This window comes from Leucoraja erinacea, chromosome 18, assembly GCF_028641065.1.
Source record: "Leucoraja erinacea ecotype New England chromosome 18, Leri_hhj_1, whole genome shotgun sequence".
NCBI classification, from domain to species: domain Eukaryota; kingdom Metazoa; phylum Chordata; class Chondrichthyes; order Rajiformes; family Rajidae; genus Leucoraja; species Leucoraja erinaceus.
The window spans coordinates 33,471,988-33,492,765 of record NC_073394.1 but is presented as its reverse complement, the minus strand read 5'-3'; the positions used below and the strand labels follow the sequence as shown (position 1 = coordinate 33,492,765).

At 40.9% G+C, this 20,778-nt stretch overlaps 1 protein-coding gene across 13 annotated transcripts in view; it reads left to right on the top strand.

The window, feature by feature from the left end:
- Positions 1-20,778, top strand: part of LOC129705891 (tetraspanin-18-like) — a 153,595-nt gene that overhangs the window by 92,095 nt on the left and 40,722 nt on the right. For 3 of the 13 annotated variants that reach the window (XM_055649778.1, XM_055649783.1, XM_055649776.1), the window contains exon 2: positions 4,483-4,551. The exons of 8 other annotated variants lie outside the window; for them this stretch is intronic. The gene's annotated coding sequence lies outside the window, so the exon portion shown is untranslated. Of the gene's footprint in view, positions 1-4,482; positions 4,552-14,573; positions 14,630-20,778 lie in introns of those variants that run through there. 2 more of the 13 variants (XM_055649781.1, XM_055649785.1) reach the window with 2 other exon arrangements.

The window sequence follows — 20,778 nt, the reverse complement described above, 5'->3', positions numbered from 1 at the left end:
CATCAGTGCACCTATTATTTGCTCCCAACTTCTTCCATAGTCCAGCCTGTAAGTTATTCTCATCCTGACCAGCTACAGAATTCCGATGAAGGGTCCCAGACCTGAAACAAAACTGTTTCTCTCTCCACAGATGCTGCCTGATCTGCTGTGTGTTTTCAGCATTTTCTGTTTTAATATTGCATCCTGCATTGCACTAAACACCCTTGGTAACTTGGTGATCAGTATGAAAACATGATAGTTGTTATATACCTAGCTACACATTGAGCGATCCCTGATCCGTTTTTTGTATGTTGAACATTTTGTTTTGATTGACAATACACTGTCAGGTTTTCTCATTTTTAATCTGCATGGTCCTGTTACTGACAGAATTGTGAGTTGTTGCTGTCTTGTGAATATACAGTTTGAGTCTAACAAATAGTGATGTGTGAACTGTGGCATGATAATCAGAAGCTGGACACCTTTATCATTTAGTGGCAGATCTCTAAGAGTATTTCTGTTGATAGGTGACAACTTGCTCATATGAAGAGTGTTACACGCAGGCTTATACCAAAAATAAACTACCAGAAACTTTAGCAGAATCAACAATAACGCTTATACCAACAAAAGATAAAGATTTAGATGAACCGGGTTCTTACAGAGCTATATCACTTCTAAATATGGATCAGAAAATCTTAGCAAAGATTCTAGCTAGAAGACTGAATAATTATATTAACAAATTGGTAAACATGGATCAAACGAGATTTATACCCAAAAGTCAATCATTTAATAATTTGAAAAGGCTTTTCAATATAATGTACTCTCACAAAGAGGACATTGAAGATATTTCAGTTGTTACGCTGGATGTAGAGAAGGCATTTGACCAGGTAGAATGGCAGTATTTATATAAGGTACTCCAAAAATTTAATATGGGAGAGAAATTTATTAGATGGGTTAAACTACTTTATGATAAACCTACGGCAAGAATATTAACTAATAATATGTTATCTCCAGAATTTTATTTAACAAGGGGTAATAGGCAGGGTTTGCCTTATCACCATTGCTATTTGCCCTTATGATAGAACCGCTGGCTGAAAGGATTAGAAATCATCCAAATATTCATAGATATAATACTAAGGTCTCAAAGAATAAAATGTCATTATATGCTGATGATATTCTTTTATATATTACAAATATACAAACGAGTATCCCCACCTTATTAACACTAATTGAGGAATTTGGTTATTTTTCAGGATATAGAATAAATTGGAATAAAAGCAAAATTATGTCTTTAAAACCACAGGATGCGAGACACATTAAAATTCTCTTTCAAAATTGCACCAGAAAAATTCAAATATTTGGGGATTCAAATTATGAGAAGACACAAATAATTATTTAGCGCCAATTTTATGCCACTATTAAATAAACTGAATGTTATGATTACATTTTGGAAAACGCTCCCGTTCTCATTCATAGGTAGAATTAACGCTATAAAAATGACTTTCTTACCACAATTAATATATTTGTTTCAAGCGATCCCAATATATATTCCAAAATATTTTTTCAAAAAACTAGATTCTAATATCACTAATTTTATATGGGATTATAGAGCACACAGAATTCAACGAAAGCATTTGTGTAAACCTAAAGAAGTTGGGGGTTTATCATTACCTAACTTTACATATTACTACTGGGCAGTGCATATTAAGAACATAATGTACTGATTGGATAGTTCCACTCAGCAGTTGGAGTGGATAAGAATGGAGAAAGAGGAGTGTTTCCCGTACGATATAGGAACGATCTTGTTCTCACCGATAAAATTGAATAGTATAATATATAAGAAGAACCCAATTATTCACAATACAATAAGAATTTGTAAACAAATAAAATTATCCTTGAAATTAAATAATCTATCAATACTAACCCCAAATTCAATCCTGCATTCATACCATCTCTTATTGACAAAACATACAAACAATGGGATAGACTGTGGATTAGGAAAGTAGGAGATATGTATGAATTGGGCAAATTGTTATCATTTCAACAATTAAAATCAAAATTTAAAACGAATGATAATCAATATTTTAAATATATACAGATATGTGACTTTATGAAAATATATATACATAGATTTCAAACTATATTTTTAGACCCTTTAGAAGAAGCAATGAATATTAAGGCTGATTCACAAAAACTAATATCATATTTTTATAATAGTATATTAAATACAGAATTACCCTCAACAGAGGCACTAAGAGAAGATTGGGAACATGGACTAATGATAAAGATCCCGAAAGATGGATGGGAAAAATATCTGATGAACTCACATAATTTCTCCATTAATGCAAGACATAATTTAATTCAATTTAAATGATTACATTGTGGCGGTCCCTGGGGGTAGGCCACTCCTTGGATCATCCCGCTCGCCGATTGAGGGACAGGGGCGTTGGTCTGCCACGGGGTTTACCGGTCGACTCCCGAGGGGTAGAGATAAGAGTGTCGGTGTGTGTTCTTGGACTGTTGGAATTAAAAAGCTTCTTTTGAATCCGCCTGGCGTCCGGTCTTTTCCTGACCTTGACCAGGCCACTACAACATAGACTATTATTCAAAAACGAGGTTGAATAAATTCTACCCAAACGTCTCTCGCAGATGCAATAAATGTTTGTTTCAAAACGCCAATATAACATATTCATTTGTAGGATGTACAAAGTTGAATACATTTTGGAGCGACATATTTGATATATTTACAAAGCTCTTCAAGTTAAGAATAGAACCTAATATGGAATGGATAATATCTGGAATAATAGTAGAAGATATCAATTTAAATAAAGACCAAAAAGTATTTTTTAATTATGGGTTAATAATTGGAAAGAAATTGATACTTACATTTTGGAAAAATACAGATATTCCAACTATTAAAATGTGGATTAGGAATATGATGGACATAGCACACCTTGAAGAAATGAGACTCCGCCTAATAGATAAATATGACCAATTCTTAAGGAGTTGGTCCCCTTTCATCGACTTTTTGGAATCATGTGATGCAGCGGTACCGTAAAGATTACTGAGTTCAGGTCAGGTCGTGGATAGATTTACATCTCTGAACAAAGATTTGAAAATGTCTTTTTTAATGGCCTTTTTCTCCTATTTCTACTTTCTACTTTTTTTTTTCTTATATACACACTTCACATTTTTCTATTTTCTACTATCTATTTTTCCTCTTTTTCTTCTCTCTATTTTTTCTATTTTTTTTACTTCCCTTTCAAAAACATAAAACTAGAGGTTGTACATAGAATGTATTATGTTATGACATAGTTGGCACCTAAAATTAGGTACCACTGTATTGTTTTGTACTGTATTAACTTCTAATAAAATAAACAAAAAAATAAAAAAATAAAAAGAAGAGTGTTAGGGCCTGCCAGACGGCAATGTATTCGACTGCCAAACTGAGTGGCATAACTTTCATTCTCAACGTCAAGTTAATGCATATGGCAGTCATTCAGTAACCTCAACTGACACCATTGTAGCATCTTTAAAACAGTTAAATGTTCTTTGTGAACAGGAAGAGTTGACACTGAGGCCCATTGTAGCTATTAATAGGAATGACCAAAGAGATAAGGTTTAAGAAGCATCTTATAGAATCTTATAGAAACATATAAAATTATTAAGAGATTGGACAGGCTAGATGCAGAATTTTTTTTCCCCTGTTGGGGAGTCCAGAACCACACAGATCACAGTTTAAGAATAAGGGGTTATGCCATTTAGGACTGAGATGAGGAAAATCGTTTTCACCCAGAGAGTTGTGAATCTGTGGAATTCTCTGCCACAGAAGGCAGTGGAGGCCAATTCACTGGATGTTTTCAAGAGAGAGTTGGATGTGGCTCTTAGGGCTAACGGAATCAAGTAATATGGGGAAAAAGCAGGAACGGGGTACTGATTCTGGATGATCAGCCACGATCATATTGAATGGCGGTGTTGGCTCAAAGGGCCAATGGTCCTACTCCTGCACCTGTTTTCTATGTTTCCATGTTTCTATGTTTAAAAGGAGAAGAGAGATGTGGAGTGTTGGTGAGGGAATGACAGAGCTTGGGAGTTTAGAAGCCGAAGACACAATCACTGGGCTGGAACAATGTAAAGATACCAAAATACCAAAAGTTGAGAATTGGGTGAAAGCATAGAACTCAAAGTACCATAGGCGGTTACAAAGTTAGTTGAAATTGAGATGAGAGAGTAATTTGGAAACACAAACAAGATATGTAAACTTGATGTTCCTGAACTGCAAGACATTATTGGCCAGAAAACACAGTAGTGATGGATGGAATGTAATATGTTTAGGGTTTAATTTTAATAGAAGATTTAGAGCCATCTGGGTCAAACACAGACAAGTGGAACTAGCTTTGAAAAGTATATTTGTCAGTTTGGATTATTTGAGCTGAAGGGCCTGTTTCCATGCTGTATGGCTCTATGACTCTAACTGTGAAGTTGGGATGTATTTCTTTTTTTTAGGTAGTCATCTTGAGGATCTGGACAAATTCAATGTTTATTCCCTATTAAATGGACCTTGAGAAGGTTGTGGTGAGTTGCCTTCTTTATCTGCTGCTGTCTTTCTGGTAGATGTATTTCCACAGTACTATTGGGGAGGAGGTTGGGGATTCAAATCTGGTGATGATGAAACACCGATGATATTTTCCATGTCATGATGGTGTGTGAAAGTGAAGAATATTCCACTACACTCCTGATTTGTGTACGGTGTTAGGGTCTTGGTGAATCAGGGCATGAACCACTCAGTGTAGTCTGTCCGGCCTTTGACCTGCTTGTAGCCACAACATGAATGTGGTTAGTCCAGTTGAGTCTTGGTCACAGTGATTGAAGTTCATGTTCTATTATTTACATTGTTTAATATTTGGAGAGTGTTGTCTACTTATATAACCTATCCTTTCTAAAATTGTTGACTGCTGTACAATGCACAATGCGCATGTTATCTAAATTAGATAGCACAGGTGTATCTGTTCAGATGGAGCTATGCCTCTTTAAGGCCCCAAACCCAAATGCTACCCAACATTCGAAGAGCTCTGATTACTTCAATACACACACACCTCACTTCAAGGCTGGAGAGAAGAAAGGAGACAGGATTTTAAAACTCCAGCTGTGACAAAGAAACATGTGGACTGTGGCAACTGGAATACTGCAGCCATTGCACTGATGTAGCAGCTAGCACATTTGGCCACAATGTGTAACCCACTCTTTGCCAGCATTGTACTCTGATTGATATTTGCAATGGATTCTGCTTAGTGTACTTTTCGCAGTGAATCCTGTTGGTCTCATCAGCACCTTGCTAATGGTGACTCCACTGAGTTTTTCATACAACCCCTATGCTTGCCAGAGAATGTCACAATCATGGAATTCACAGCACACCAAGTCCACATCAACCATCCATTTACACAAATCCCATGGAGAACCAAGAGACTGCAGTGCTGGAACCTTGATCAAAATACAAACTGCAGGAAGAACTCCACAGGTCAGGCGGCATCTGTGGAGGGAATGGACAGGTCCTTGGTCCCAATTCTGCAAGGACAAATTGGGCCAATTTTCTATCCATGTACATGCCCAAATGTATTTTAAATATTGCAATTCCTTCAATCACTTCCTCTGGCAGGTGTTCCATATACTCACCATCTTCTGCGTGGAAAATGTTGCTCCACAGATCCACTTTAAATATTTCCCCTTTCATCTTTACCTATGCCTCTAATGTTAGACTCCTCTATTTGGGAACAACATTGTGACCATCCACCTTTTCTATGCCCCTCGTGATTTTATAAACCTGTATAAGGTCAACTGCCACCATCGCTCCAGGGCAAACAGCCCCAGCCTGTCTTGTTTCTTGTGTGCTCAAGGCTCAGCAACATCCTTGCAAATCTTTTCTGCATTGTGCCTAGTTTAATCACATGCTTCCAACCAGACATGCTGGGCAACCAGACATGCACACAATACTCCACAGTGTGGTCTCTTCAATGTATTGTAGAGCTGCAACATGACGTCCTAACTCTTATATTTGAACTCTGGCACATTGAGGCAACAGAGGCTGCCGGCCAATGCAGCTGATTCCTGAGACACAAGGGACTGCAGATGCTGGTATCTTGAGCAGAAATCAAAGCATTGGGTTAGGCAGCATCTGGGGAGGGAATTGACAGCAGATGGCTTGCTGCTGGCTATGGGGTGAGAGGCAAGCAGGCAGCTGGAAGTCACTGTTGAGCAGCTCAACCATCCCAGCTCATACCCATCTTGAAAATGAGACAATTGGGGGCAGTAGGAAATTCCAGCCCATTGCAAGTAGCAGCAGTTAAGGCAAACTGCGATTCAATGCACCCCATTCTTTAGATGTGCTTTTGTGACCTTAATTTGACACACTTCCAGCCAAATGCAAACTTGCATTCCTTGTGCTACTTGTTCAATCGACTACTGTTCATTGTCTTCTTTGCGCTGGTGATTCAGCGCAGCACATGATGCATTACCAAAGTGAGGAATGCCTGATTCAACACTTTCTAGCCGATTCAAAGCAATTCTGACACCCAGTTCCTTGTTCTTGCATTCTTCACAGACTTTCACATTTTACAGATGGTGATGCAAATATTTACTGACAATTATGATCTCCTAAACTGCTTCACAGAATTTGTGAAGGATGCTATGGCTCTTCATTTTAGCTGAAAATGTAGAGAATTATAGACACAAAATGCTGGAGTACCTTAGCGGGACAGGCAGCATCTATGGGGAGAAGGAATAGGTGAAGTTTTGGGTCGACATCCTTCTTCAGACCTCTGAAGAAGGTCTGAAGAATGGTCTCGACCCAAAACATCGCCCATTCCTTCTCAACAGAGATGCTGCCTGTCCTACTGAGTTATTACAGCATTTTGTGTCTATCTTCGATGTAAACCAGTATCTGTAGTTCCTTCCTACACAATGTAGAGAATTATCTGTCTATAAAAAGGTAGACAAAAATAATTCAGATAATTACCTCACAAAGGTTGTCTTTCCTCGCCAGTGAAGTGGAAGGTGTGGGTAACAGTGCTTACACTGCAATAATCTTCAAGCAGAAATTACACTCTGATAACCTCCTTACTGATCCCTGGTTGAATTCTGCAAGAACCACTTGGTTCCTGATCTCTATCCAGTCTAAAGGATCTATGTTCCAGAGGTGAGGGCTGAGATACTGCCCTTGGGATCAAGACACTAAATTGAAGTAAATTAGATCTAAAGGAAGACTTTTTTACAAATTGATGATGTGCCTACCATAAAAGAAGATGCTTGGACTGTTGCCAGCTATTCATCTCAGCCACAGTGACATTACTTTGAGCGTCCCAGACCTCCTCTGCTGCTTCATCATCTCCTTCCCCATCTGTGCAACATCGGGGCCCTACATTGGTGTGATCAGTCAGCCCAGGGTCCATGGAACTGAGCAGAAGCATCATATTCTCCATCCCAACTGCTGAACTGCAAGCAGGCAGCAGGGGTGGGAGCATGACATGCCATGGACATCTTCAATTTGCCATGGTCCAATCACCTCTTTTTAGCATTCAAAATACATTACCAGTATCTCAACCTTAACATCGTGAGCAGGGGGCTCGGGATTAAAATGGAACATTAATTGAATTAGACCCGCCAGTGCTACGATTTCAGGAGTAGGCCAGATGTAGAGTGACTCCCCAGTACAGAGCAGGGAAGACAAAAACGCTGGAGAAACTCAGCAGGTGAGGCAGCATCTATGGAGCGAAGGAATAGGTGACGTTTCGTGTCGAGACCCTTCTTCAGTACAGAGCAGTTCACCTGTGTAGGAAGGAACTGCAAATGATGGTTTATACCAAAGATAGACACAAATGCTGGAGTAACTCAGCGGGACAGGCAGCACCTCTGGAGAAAACTAATCGGCGACGATCAGGTGTGAAGTCGTATTACGACTCGAAAAATCACCTATTCCTTTTCCCCAGAGATGCTGCCTGACCCGCTGAGTTACTCCAGTGTTTGTTGTCCAAAACAGTTCACCCGTTTGGCATCTGGATCAACAGTGTAAATATTCAGTGTCTCTTTTGCAGTAACACCACTGCTTCTGTGTGTTCAAGATTAACAAGTGTTTAATTGGATAAAGTGTTAAATACATACTTGCTGCAGCTTTAAAGCACATTAAAAGCAACAAATAAATATGCAATAAATTATCAGTTATTCTAGGTAAACCAGACATAATAGTACAGGGCAACGTATGTAGTGCAATCTTATTTGTACAAATGTGGAGGAAGGAACTACAGATGCTGGTTTAAACCGAAGATAGATGCAAAATGCTGGAGTAACTTTGCGGGACAGGCAGCATATCTAGAGAAAAGGAATAGGCAATGTTTCGGGTCAAGACCCTTCTTCTCAATCCGAAATGTCACCTATTCCTTTTCTCCAGAGATGCTGTCTGACCTGCTGAGTTAGTCCAGCTTTTTTGTTTATCCTCATGCCTTGTTTAAATGCCTGTTAACCTGTGAGGAGGTTTTTTATGTAGTGCTTGAAAGGGCATTTCATAATCAGATGAAACTGCTGGCCTGAAACCAACAATATATATTTTTAAATGGTTACATAGGTGGTTTATCCTGAGTCTAACTGTACAGTGACTGTGACGTCCCATCAATATACACAGGAAATAATTGCCTTTTTCACAACATCACTACTTCTGCGTTCTGTAATTATCAAAACAGCTGCCTGACAATTCCACAATAAACCAGCTGTGTGGTCCCAGAGGTCTTGTCCATCTCTAGAAATAAATTTGTTGAATATTCATAGGCACTGAAACATGAAGAAACTATAAAACTAACAAGCTAACAAGAATCTGGAAGACATGAAACACTTCTGTCTCTTCCTCCCTACCCTGTGACTGTTTTCCAATACTCAAGCCCCGATCTGACTTACCCATAGTCAATAAATTGTCTACTGTGGGTCTGTAAGTCCTTTAAAAGAGTTCATAAATCCAGCAGTGAAAATCTCCAAAGCCTCACGTAAGTCCCAAAGGTCCACTTTATTAGCTGATGGTAATTTAACCTGTGAACCTTGTGTTTTGTCTTGCGTGGGTTTACCACTGAAAGCTCTTTGAGGAGTTAATGGAATTTGGCTGTGCCCACACTGTCCATGTGTTGCGGAGTCTCTGTGTTGTGCTCATGGAGCTGTTGTGATGTAACATGATTTGTAGGAGCCATATGGTAGACACATGGCTTTCCCTCAGGGGGCATCAGCAAGAACTAACCTCGCTAGTGACAGCACCAGCTGCTTTAACACGTCTAATGTGCCCACAGCCTGTCTGTCATCTTACAGCAGTCACTGCTCCTGCAGAATGCAACATAAAGCAGGTTTGTCCCAGTTAAAGGGGACATTAACTTCGGAGGGAGCTTATGCTCAGTGTAAAGTTCACATCATCCGTTTTTACTTAATGGACCCATTAAAGCCCACTCCTAATTGCTTACGGGACGTCTGTTTTTGATTTTCTGCCCCACTGCCTTGCAGAGATCTAACATTTAGCATCTGTGTGGCTGTGAGACCTCATTGTCTGCTGTGAGTCCTGGCTCAAGTAGTGAACAAAGATCAGGGCCTTTTTCAGTTAAATTAAAAAATCAAATTAATGAAAAATAATGAAGATAAAGGCAAATTCATGTTAATATCTTGAGTTTGCAGTAATTGTTTGTTTGGTCAGACATTCCTGATTTACATTTGTCTCATTCATGCATTTACACTATGGAATATCGTTTCTTTGAGCACACATTACAAACCTACGTTTTGCTGTAATGTTCAGCTCTCCGCTCCAGCCATTTGAATATTTGATACCAAATTTACGTCACATTCTTTATTTACCCAGTTTTAATCTTTTACAGAATTTTGCTTAATAAGATATTTTTTAGGAGTACACGGTTTTGTAAATTGAGGAATGACTGTAGGAAGATTAATTTTATCAAAAATATTGAACAGGATTAGTTCAATTTTTAATTAGAAACTTCTCTTTGCAAATGCAGCTGCAAAGCTCTGATCCATCTGTCCTTTATCACAGGAGTGGAAAATGTGAGCAGAGCTGTGGCCCTTCTATTCTGGGGAATTGGCAATGCAATTAATATTATAGCTTTATATGACCTCAATGAACAGTGTAGACACTGCAGCCACTTTATCTTAAAGGTCCAATGATGTTAAATTGATCAAGGGTTTCTGACTATATACAGTGTAACATCACCTGTGTCTGCAAACTTCACCTCATATCTTTAGTCCTTGCTTTGCTTGTTTGTGATAAAGTCATGTGCAATAAGAATGTTCCAGAACCTGAGCATTTTTTCCCATTTTAAGTCTAGAATATTAGCCTCCTGAACATTGGATTTTGTGTATAGGGGTTATGGTGAGTGGGGGTGGGGTGGAGAAGGGGGCAAAACCAGAAAGGCAGTCACCAAGCATTTAAATCTGCCATTCATGATTTAAGCAGCAAAGGCGTGTGCAGAGAGTGAAGTGTAGGCAGAAGCCTCGCTAGTAATCACTTAGCAGGTGAAGGTTGTGTCCATTTCTGGAGCACGTCTAACTCTTCCCTCCCCCCCCACCCCCAGCCCCCCGAAAATAGTCAAATTAAATCCCTGCATTCAAATAACTACATCCAAATAATTCACAGCCTGCATCAAGCTACAGGTCAGTATCGAATTGGCTAGATTAGGTTAGCAGATTGGCCACTATTGTTTACACATATTCATCTGATGAACAAAATGATCAAATGCCTTACATTTTTGACTGGACAATTGTTACTGTTCTTTTTCCAATTTTAAATGCTGTTCTCTATTTCTTCCTTTATTTCCTTCCTTTAGCCGCTTCCTATGAACGAGCTTTCCCGGTTTATATAACTTTTAAATTGGTCAGCAGTCAATAAGAACATTGATTGACTGACACAGACATTCATTTATTTTCTCTTCTTGCTTAAATAGTGCCTTTAAAAACCATTACAAAGGGACACAATTGCTTAATGTTCCGAGAGTTAATTTCCGAACACACTACTGAGTCTGGAACCCGTGTCGACTTCACTGGTGTATAAGTTCCTGGTGAAACCATTTATTGTTCTCTCAGAAATGTTGTTCAATAGACAAAGCAACAGTGACATCCCATCAGATGTGATGACAGAGTCCATTTATAGAGAGCATTTAACTTGTCAAACATGAAATACTTGAATTGTTCTGATTTACAGGCCATAATTTACAGGTTCATGGCGAGATAAATCACGTTTCATTGATGATTAAGATACTTAGAGACACAACAGGAAAATAACCTGTGCATGGCTGGTTCTGGCAGTGTGAGACTAGCAGATTTCCTGAATTTAACTGTGGGTTTGTTCGTCAAATCATCAGGTTGCAAAATGTTCTCTCAATCTGCTGATGTGAAATGTCAGCAGAAACCTGCTGTTGTACAAGGTCTCAGAAATCCATCATCTCATCACGATGTAAGCAGCCATGCAGAGGCGATTGATAGTGATCAGGAACCGGAAAGACACTAAGAACTGCAGATGCTGGTTCACAAAAAAAGACACGAAGTGCTGGAGTAACTCTTCATCTCCCTGCCAAGAATCCATTATTTCTGTCAGAGATTTATTACTCTCTATGGCACTGCCAAGCATCTACAAGTCACCTTTGTCTGTCTTCTCTCTCCATCCTGCTGTACTCATCACCCATTGACAGCCTTTTCTCACTGCCTGTTCTTACCATTTTTATCTTCATTGAACTTTGTTCATCATACAATGAAAGGGTACAGGGAGAGGGGGGGGAGGTTGTTTGTAGGTAAGTTATGAAAAATTGGAGAATTCAGTGTTCATACCATTGGATTGTAAGCTACCCAAGCGGAATATGTGGCGCTGTTCCTCCAGTGTGCGTGTGTCCTCACTCTGGCAATGGAGGAGGCCCAGGGCAGAAAGGTTACTGTGGGAATGGGAATGGGAAAGTAAAATGGTTAGCAACTGGGATATCCAGCAGCCCCTGGTGGACCGAACACAAGTGTTCAGCTTTGAATTCGAGTCATAGAGTCATATAGCACGGAACAGGCCCTTTGGCTCAACTTGTCCGCGCTGGTCAAGATGCTCTATCTAGGCTAATCCCATTTACCAATGTTTGGCCCCTATCCCTCTAAACCTGCCCATGTACATGTCCAAATGTATTTTAATATCAGTATTGTACCTGCCTCAACTACTTTCTCTGGCAGCTCATTCCATATGCCCACTACACTCTGTGTAAAAATGTTACCCCTCAGCTTTATATTAAATCTTTCCCCTCTCATCTTAAGTATATGCCCTCTAGTCCTTGATTCAGCTCACCATGGTAAAAAAAAAAACTGTGCATTCACCCTATCTATTCTCCTCATGGTTTTATGCAGCTCCATAAGATCACTCCCCAGCCTCCTGTGCTTCAAGAAATAAAGTCCTAGCCTGCACGACCTTTTCCTGTAGCTCAGGCCCTGGAGTCCTAGCAAAATATTCATGATTTATTCCTGTACTCTTTCCATCTCAATAGCATCTTTCCTATAACAGGGTGTCCAGAACTGGAAAGTGCGGCCTCATTAATGTAAAAGTAGAAAATACTTGAAAAGGCTCAGCAAGTCAGGCTGCATAGGTGGAGAGGGAAATAGTTGACATTTTAGGTACAGAACCTTTCATCTTTTAACTCAGAGGAACTGCCAACTATTGTAGATCTTACATTCTCCCTCCAGGCCCAAAAGAGTTGTATCAGATCAGCACTGTGTTTGATTCTGCGTCCTCATCATTTGTATGACCTGTAGTGCACTGCAGTTATCTCAGTGACTTTGAGGGCACTGTCCAGTTCTAAATGTCGCTGTCAGTTAGAGGGACAAGATTGTGTATGCATGATCAATATGGTTTGGTCTGCCTTGCATGTTGGGAGATATTATAGCCTCAATTGGTATAGATTGTGTAGTGTGAATATAGAGACAATGTCTAAATTGTCCATGTACATATATTGACCAATCATTCCAATATGGACTTACTGGCCATTATAAAGGTCAGTGATAGAATCTAGAGAGGGTCAATGGGGATGTGAATAAAAAATGGGATTAATGTAGGATTGGTAGAAATGAGTGGACTAGGTGGACGAAAGGACGAGTTTCCATGCTGGATCTCTCTATGACTCTAAATGCTTGCGCTAATTAGTTTGCATGTGTGAAATCATATGCTAATTTCTTCTGAGTGTGCAGTAATTATATGCCAACTCCTCTTGAGCGGTGAGCCAAAGCATTCCAATTTCTTATACAGCGGATGGAATTTAACTGAAATAATGAACAAATGAACTGAAAAATAGGCTGAAAATTAACACCCTCAGTTATCTGGATTACACCTCCTCCCATCCTACCTCTTGCAAAGAAGCTGTCCCCTACTCTCAATTTCTCCATCTCTGCCGGATCTGCTTCGAGATGAGTTTCCATTCTAGGACTTCCGAGGTGTTCTCTTTCATTAGTAAATGTGGTTTCCCTCCTGCATTAATCGATGGATCCCCCAACCACGTCTCCTCCTTGTCCTGTAATTCTGCTCTTGCTACCTCTTCGCCCAGATAACATGGTCCTTACCTTTCACCCCACTAGTCTCTGCATCCAACATGGCTTCCCCTGATATTTACATAACATTCAACATTATCCCACCGCCAGTCACATCTTCCCATCCCCACCTCCGTCTGCCTTCTTTAGAGATTGCTCCCTCCACAAATCCTTGGTTCATTCATTCCTTCCCAATGAAACAGCCTCCTCCTTTGGTGATTTATCCTGCAACCATAGGAGATATCATACCTGTCCATGTCCCACCTTCCTCACATCCATGCAGGGACCACAGCAATCCTTCCAGCAGAGACACAGTTTCATGTGCATCTCTTCCAATCTCACCTACTGCATTCAGTGTTCCTTTAAATTGGCGAGACGACTTTTGTTGACACTTGCTCTCGATCCACCATGGCCTGCTGGATCTTGCGGTTACTTTCCATTTTAACTCCCCTTCCTATTTATCATACTGTCATATCTGTCCTAGACCTCCTCCATTGCCAGAGAGAGGTCACGGGCAAACTGGAGGAACAGTGCCTCATATTCCGCTTGGGTAGATTGCCGACGACACGATAGTGGCGGGGCTGATCACTGAGGGTGATGAGTCAGTTTACAGGGAGGAATTACAGAGGTTAATAGGCTGGTGCTCAGAGAACAACTTAGCACTCAATACAAAGAAAACAAAATAGCTCATCATTGACTTCAGGCAGGGGGTGTAAATCCTGGGGGGCCCCCCCCCCCCCAATGTTTTGTAATCCGGACTTTATCAGCCGCTTTCTAAGGGCTGAATCGGCCCATTCGCGGGCCTTTCAGCGCCTGGCGCAGCTTAAAATCAAACTGCTTCATCAAGGCGACCGCAGCTCCAGATGTTGAAGCCCCCGCTGCCCCCCCCCCCCCCTCCCCATCTCCCCTGACTACAATCAGTCTGAACAAGGGTTCCAACCCGAAATGTCATATATTCAAATTTTCCAGAGATGCTGCCTGACTTGCTGATTTACTCCGGCACTTTGTGTCTTTTTTCTGGAAAATAACGTGGTGGACAAATTGAAAGATGAACAGAATTAAATGAAGAAAGAAAAAGGTAACAATAGGCAACGTTGACAAGAGGGAGTCAATGCGAGTGGGTGATGAGTGCAGCAGGATGGAGAGAGCAGTCAGATAGAGATGACTGGTAGATACATGGCAGTTTTGTAGAGAGTAATACATCTCTGGCAGAAATAATAGATTCTTGGCAGGGAGACGAAGATTAATGAATCTCGGAAAGTGAAAGATGTAAATAATTTAAAAAATACCCTGCTTTTATATCATACATGATTACGTCTTCTGGATGTCTGTAGGCACTTCATAACCAATGAATTACCTTTGAAATACAAAAGCAGCATCGAGCTTGCTCATCGTAATATTCCACAGATGACCAGATATCAAGTTCTTGGTGCTGATGAATGTTGCCGGAAGACAAGGAGAATTCACTGCTCTTTCTCAGATGGAGCATTTGCAATGTTTCATGTCCATTTAGGCAGCAGTCTGGGATTGATTTGTTTCATCTAAAAGACAGCACTCTTCTGTATCTGTATCAATGCACCTCTTTAACATTTATGCAGAGCAAATTGCCTCAGACTGTAATAAAACTCATGAAAAAAGGACATAACAAAAAGAGCATGAACGTGCTTTCTGAAAATTTAACAACATATCTATTATTTCCCCATCATTTACTCTGCTAGATACATCCTAACTGCAATAGATTTAATCAAACATAATTTCACAAATCTCACGTTGACTCTGCTCAATGGGGCGGCACAGTGTGCTTAAGATGTGTTCAATCCTGACTTCCAGAGCTGTCTATATGGACGTGTGGGATTCCCCTGAGTGCTCTGGTTTCCTCCCACATCCCAAGACACGCTGGTCGTTATGTTAATTGGCCGCTGAAAGTTGTCCCTTGTGTGTAGATGTGGGGTAGAATCTGGGGGGGAGTTGATGCAAATACAGTGAAAATTAAATAGGATTGATGATTAATAGAGTGTAAATGGGCCTGAAGAGGTATCCCGACCCGAAACGTAGCCTGTCCATTACCTCCACAGATGCCACCCTACCCGCTGAGCAATTCCAGCACTTCATGTTTTATTAATGGTGTGTAAATGGTTGGTCGATGGCCAACACAGAATCAGTGTGTTTTTCTGCTGCATCTTGTTATGGTTGTTATTATTCTCTCAGTGCCTGGAAATTACATCCTTTATCCCAGATTTCAATATTTTCCCAACTATCGGCGTCAGGGCTAGTAGGATGGTGGTTCCATTTCATCGCCTTTCTTAAATAGAGAGATCACTTTTACTAACAACCTTCAGGAACCATTCCAGAATCTAGAATATCCAGAATGCCGACTATCTCGTGGCCACCTCTTTCAAAACTCTGGGAAGGATCATCAGAGATTTGGGACTTACCTGTTTTCTTGTCCTCTGTCCTTTCCAGTAGAACTTCTTTCATGATGCTAATTGCTGTCAGTTGTCTGCTTGCACTGGTTCTCCAATATTACTGAGCGTTTTTTGTGCTTTCTTCCATAATCCCTCTGCTCTTTCATCCTTCCCTGTTCTGTGGCGATCTTCATTTGTTCTCACTGGTCTTTGTCTTTTAACGTATCTATGGAAGCTTCCACAGTTTGGATATTTTCACGATCCTACTTTAGTAAACGTGATTTCTCACTTGGTGTTATAGATGGATATCGTGTGCTGTGGACTTCTGCTCTCTCTCTCTCCCCTCCCCCAATCCCTCCCCTCACCCAATCCCTTCCCTCCCCCCTCTCCTCTCCCCTCCCCCCGACAGGATAGAGTTTCAAGGTCCTTAACGTTCAAATCTACAGCCTCTGTGTCCCAACACAGCCTCTGTCTCCAACATTTCCGCCAACTTCAACGTGATCTCACCACCAGTCACATTTATACATCCCCACCCCTTTCTAGCTTCCACAGAGTCTGCTCTCTCAGCAACTCCTTGGCTTACTCATCCTTCCCACCCAAACGACCCCCTCCCCAGCTATATTCCCGTGCAACTGCAGGAGGTGTAACACCTGTCCCTATATCTCATCCCTCATATCCACCAGGGACCAGCAGCCCTTTTAGGTGAGATAGCGGTGCAAGTGCACTTCATCTATTTCATTCGATGTTCCCGATGTGGCCTCCTTTACATCTGTGACACGAAGCATGGATTAGGCGATCATTGCATCCATCACTTGCACGGAGTCTGCCAAGGCTTGCTGGATCTCTCGGTTCATACCTAGCTTCACTTCCTATTTCCATACTGACAATTCTTTCCTTGGCCTCCCCCATTGCCAGAGTGAGGCCACACGCAAACTGGAGGAGCAGCACCTCATATTTCCCTTGGATAGCTTACAATAATATTTTTGAGCTAAACCATCAGCAATGATTTATAATTGTACATTGCAGATATTGCTTGAATGTTTTTAGACTGGAAAATCTCCCCTCTCCCATTGAGTGTCAGAGCCACAATAAAGTGTATGAGATTTGCGGTGTAAATGGGCAAGAACAGATGCTGTACAATAACCCAGTGAGGAGCAGAGCGGGACACTGACAGCATGCAGGCTCTGCTTTAGATAACAGCATAATGGGGTTAGACAGCATATGGGACTATAAGGAAAGAGATAAGTTGCAGGTAGTGAGGGACATATTAGACTTAGATCTTTAATATTCCTCCAGAGTTAGCTGTGAGGATTGAGTCCTGGCAGGTGAAAAAGGATTTGATTTATTTTTCTAGTGTAAGATTTTCATGCAGTTGTAATATAAAAGCCTAATCATCAGTTTACTTCAAAAAGTAAAGGCAGAACATTAAAGCTTTAGGCACACATGGATAGGTTTAGCTGCAAAATTCAGGCAGCAACTGCAATGTTAGCATCTGGGAAATGTTCAGAGCGAGATTTATGATCAAAAAGAATGTCATTCAGTGCGATGTGTACACTGGGCTGCGCTTGTTTTTCAAAGTGATAAATATCAAAGCAGCTTATAGATTTTAACTACATAAAAGCGTGAGTGACAGATGACAAGTCTCTGGGATTTTTGGGACAATTGCCAAGCAGCTGTGATTGGCAGTGTGATAACAAGGACATAAAGAAGGTATTAGGCAAACACTTGATGCAGAAAAATAGCGATGCATGAGGGGAAAGCACAGGGCAACAGGGTTTTACCAAAACCCAGCTTAGGAAGCAGGTATGATGAGAGAACTTGCCTTCTTTTCTATTTAAGGTATAATTCCATGTGTTTAATGACGTAATTCTGCAAGTGTATGTCCTCAAAAAAGATCACATTTCCTGGGAAGTGAATGTGATCCTTGCTACACTCTTTGAAAGTATAAATTTGCAGAAAATGAATATATCCAATGAACAAAGAAGATAGAAACAAAATGCTGGAGTAACTCAGCGGGTCAGGCAGCATCTCTGGAGAAAAGGAATAGGTGACGTTTCGGGTTTCGAAGAAGGGTTTTTGACCTGAAACATCACCTCTTCCTTTTTACCAGAGATGCTGCCTGACCAGCTGAGTAACTCCAGCATTTTGTGTCTATCTTCAATGTGAACCAGCATCTGCAGTTCCTTCCTACACATCCAATGAACAAACATTGTACTACCCAATAAAATGATACCATTTGGTCTCGTGTTCAGGGCACACATTGTATTTTTAAAAGCATTAAAACCTCTGCTGTTACTTATTGCAATAAAAGTGTGATGCAGCATTTGGGTCTTAGTAGCACCAGCATGGACTAAGCTGACAAGGACCGAGTGGCCACTGCTATACAGCACAGTACCAGGCCTTTGGCCCATGATGTCTGTGTCAAACATGATGCCAAATTAAATGTCCAAGCACTAATCACTCTCTGTACAAAGGACATGCCCACCCATCTCCATTGAAGTTTCCCCTCCGACCTCTAATGCCCTCAAGTATTTGGCAGTTCCACTCTGCAGAAAAAAGTTATTCCAATCTATCCTATCTATGCCTCAGCACCCTCTTCAAACTCTCCACTTCCTTCCTGTAACGGGATGATTGGAACTGTTCACGTACCAAATGCAGCCTGATCACAGTTTCATAAAGAGGCAACTTAATTTCTTGAAGATAGACACAAAATGCAGGAGTAACTCAGCGGGTCAGGCAGCATCTCTGGAGAGAAGGAATAGGTGACGTTTCTGATACTTCCTGATTAACTTCCTGATCTTTACACTCAATGCCTTGACTAATGAAGCAAGCATAACATATGCCTTCTTTACCTCTCAATCAACATATTGATACTTTCAGAGAGCCATGGCCTTGGACTCCAATAGCACTCTCTATATCAATGTTATGAATGGTCTTGCCATTAACTGTATACTTTCCACTGACATTTGACATTCCAACATGCAACACCTCACATTTATCCAGATTAGATTGCATTTTCAATTTCTCCCTCCCTAACAGAACGATGTATCTTTTGATAGCCTTCTTCACAGTCCAAAACTGTAGACAACATCCACAGCTCATTCATATCCTTCGTCACCTCCTCTCAAAACTCAATCAGGTTTGTACGATATGACCTGCCACTGTCAATGCCATGCTAATTGTCCCCATTAACCCATCCTCTTCCAAATAAGCCATCTTTACCTTTAAAATCTCCGCCCCATCTCCAACGTTCAGCTCCAAAGTCCTTGAATGTGCTGTCAGCTCAACCACAACATACCCCATCGCAAGTTCATGCCTATATTCCCCATGTTTGTGAATGTTTTTTATTAAACTCCCAAATTAAATATTATGTGTCTGCAGTATTCCTCTACTTTTCTGCACCATCACATGGTTCCCTTTCTTTCCAGTCGTAGCTGAAGAAGCATAAAAATAAGGTCCAGCTATTTCACAGGCCAATATTGCAACTCCGTTACCTGATCATGAGATCCCTCACTTCCCAAGGCACCAGTTGAAACTGAATATAATCTCAGACACACACTTGGCACCGTTGTGTATTGGAGCAGGGATCTGCACCACCCTCAAACAATACCACCAACTCTGATCATCAGCTGCTGAATCTCTTGACCATTTACCTGTTACCTCTAAATTTGACCATTCCAAGACATAGGGAATGAGTGCCTCTCATTCTACTCACACTGGATGCCATTCAAATATTTCTAGCCCAGACCCACACCTCCTGCTGGTCAAACAGCAGCCTTATACTGGGACCCACAGCACCTCAGATCGCCAAGATCTCTTAACTCCATTTCAGCCCTGCTTATACTCTTCTGTCATTAGCAGTACCACTATCAGGTATAAAATCCCTAACCACTTCTTCATTAATCTCCAAGCTGTGGAACCTTCCTCTTTGATTCAAATGCTAGTCTACTTCAGTGTCAAACATTGTTCTATTGCGCTCCTATGAATGTGTCTTGGACAATTTATTGTGATAAAGTTATATGTTGTTCATCTTCCAAGCTTGATCAAATTCCAAAGTACTTGTTCCAAAGGTTATTTTATGCATCTTTCATATATTTTCCTTATGACGCAGAAAGTCATTCAACTCATCACGCTAATGTCATGCCCCTATTAATATTTGTCGTGATCTACTCTCCCCACATTACCTTCAACCACCCCTCCCCTCCCACCCAACCCCCCCCCCCCCCCCCCCCCCCCCCCCCCCCCCCCCCCCCCCAATATTCTGCTGCCCATCAACACTATGGTAACCCACAAACCAGCACATCTTTGAAATGTGGGAAACCACAAGGGTAATGTGAAAATTCCACAAGGTCAGGATTGTCCCACCCCGGTCATTCCTCCTTCCTACTCCCAAGGTACAGAAGAAAGTGTGCCCACCAAACTCAGGAAAAGCTTCTTCCCCTCTGTATCTGGCTTCTGAATGGTCCTTTCATAAGCTAGAGTACTGTTCGATTCACCTCTACCCCATTGAGCAAATTGGACTTTGTCTATGGAACAGATGTGCTACAATGCTGAGAACTATATTCTGTATCTTCCTCTTTGCTCTATCTGTTGTACTTGAATTTGATTTGATTGTTTTATATTCTGTTCTATAAATAGGCCCTTTGGCCCATCATGTCCATGGCAGCCATCAAGTACTCTTCTATACTAACTACTAATATTGTTATTTCATACTTTTAATTCTTGGAATACTTTAATTCAATTTACTTTACTTTCCAAAGTACCATTGCTTCAAAGTCAGTATAACGTCTAGAATGAAAACCGATGAAAACATTTCAAGACA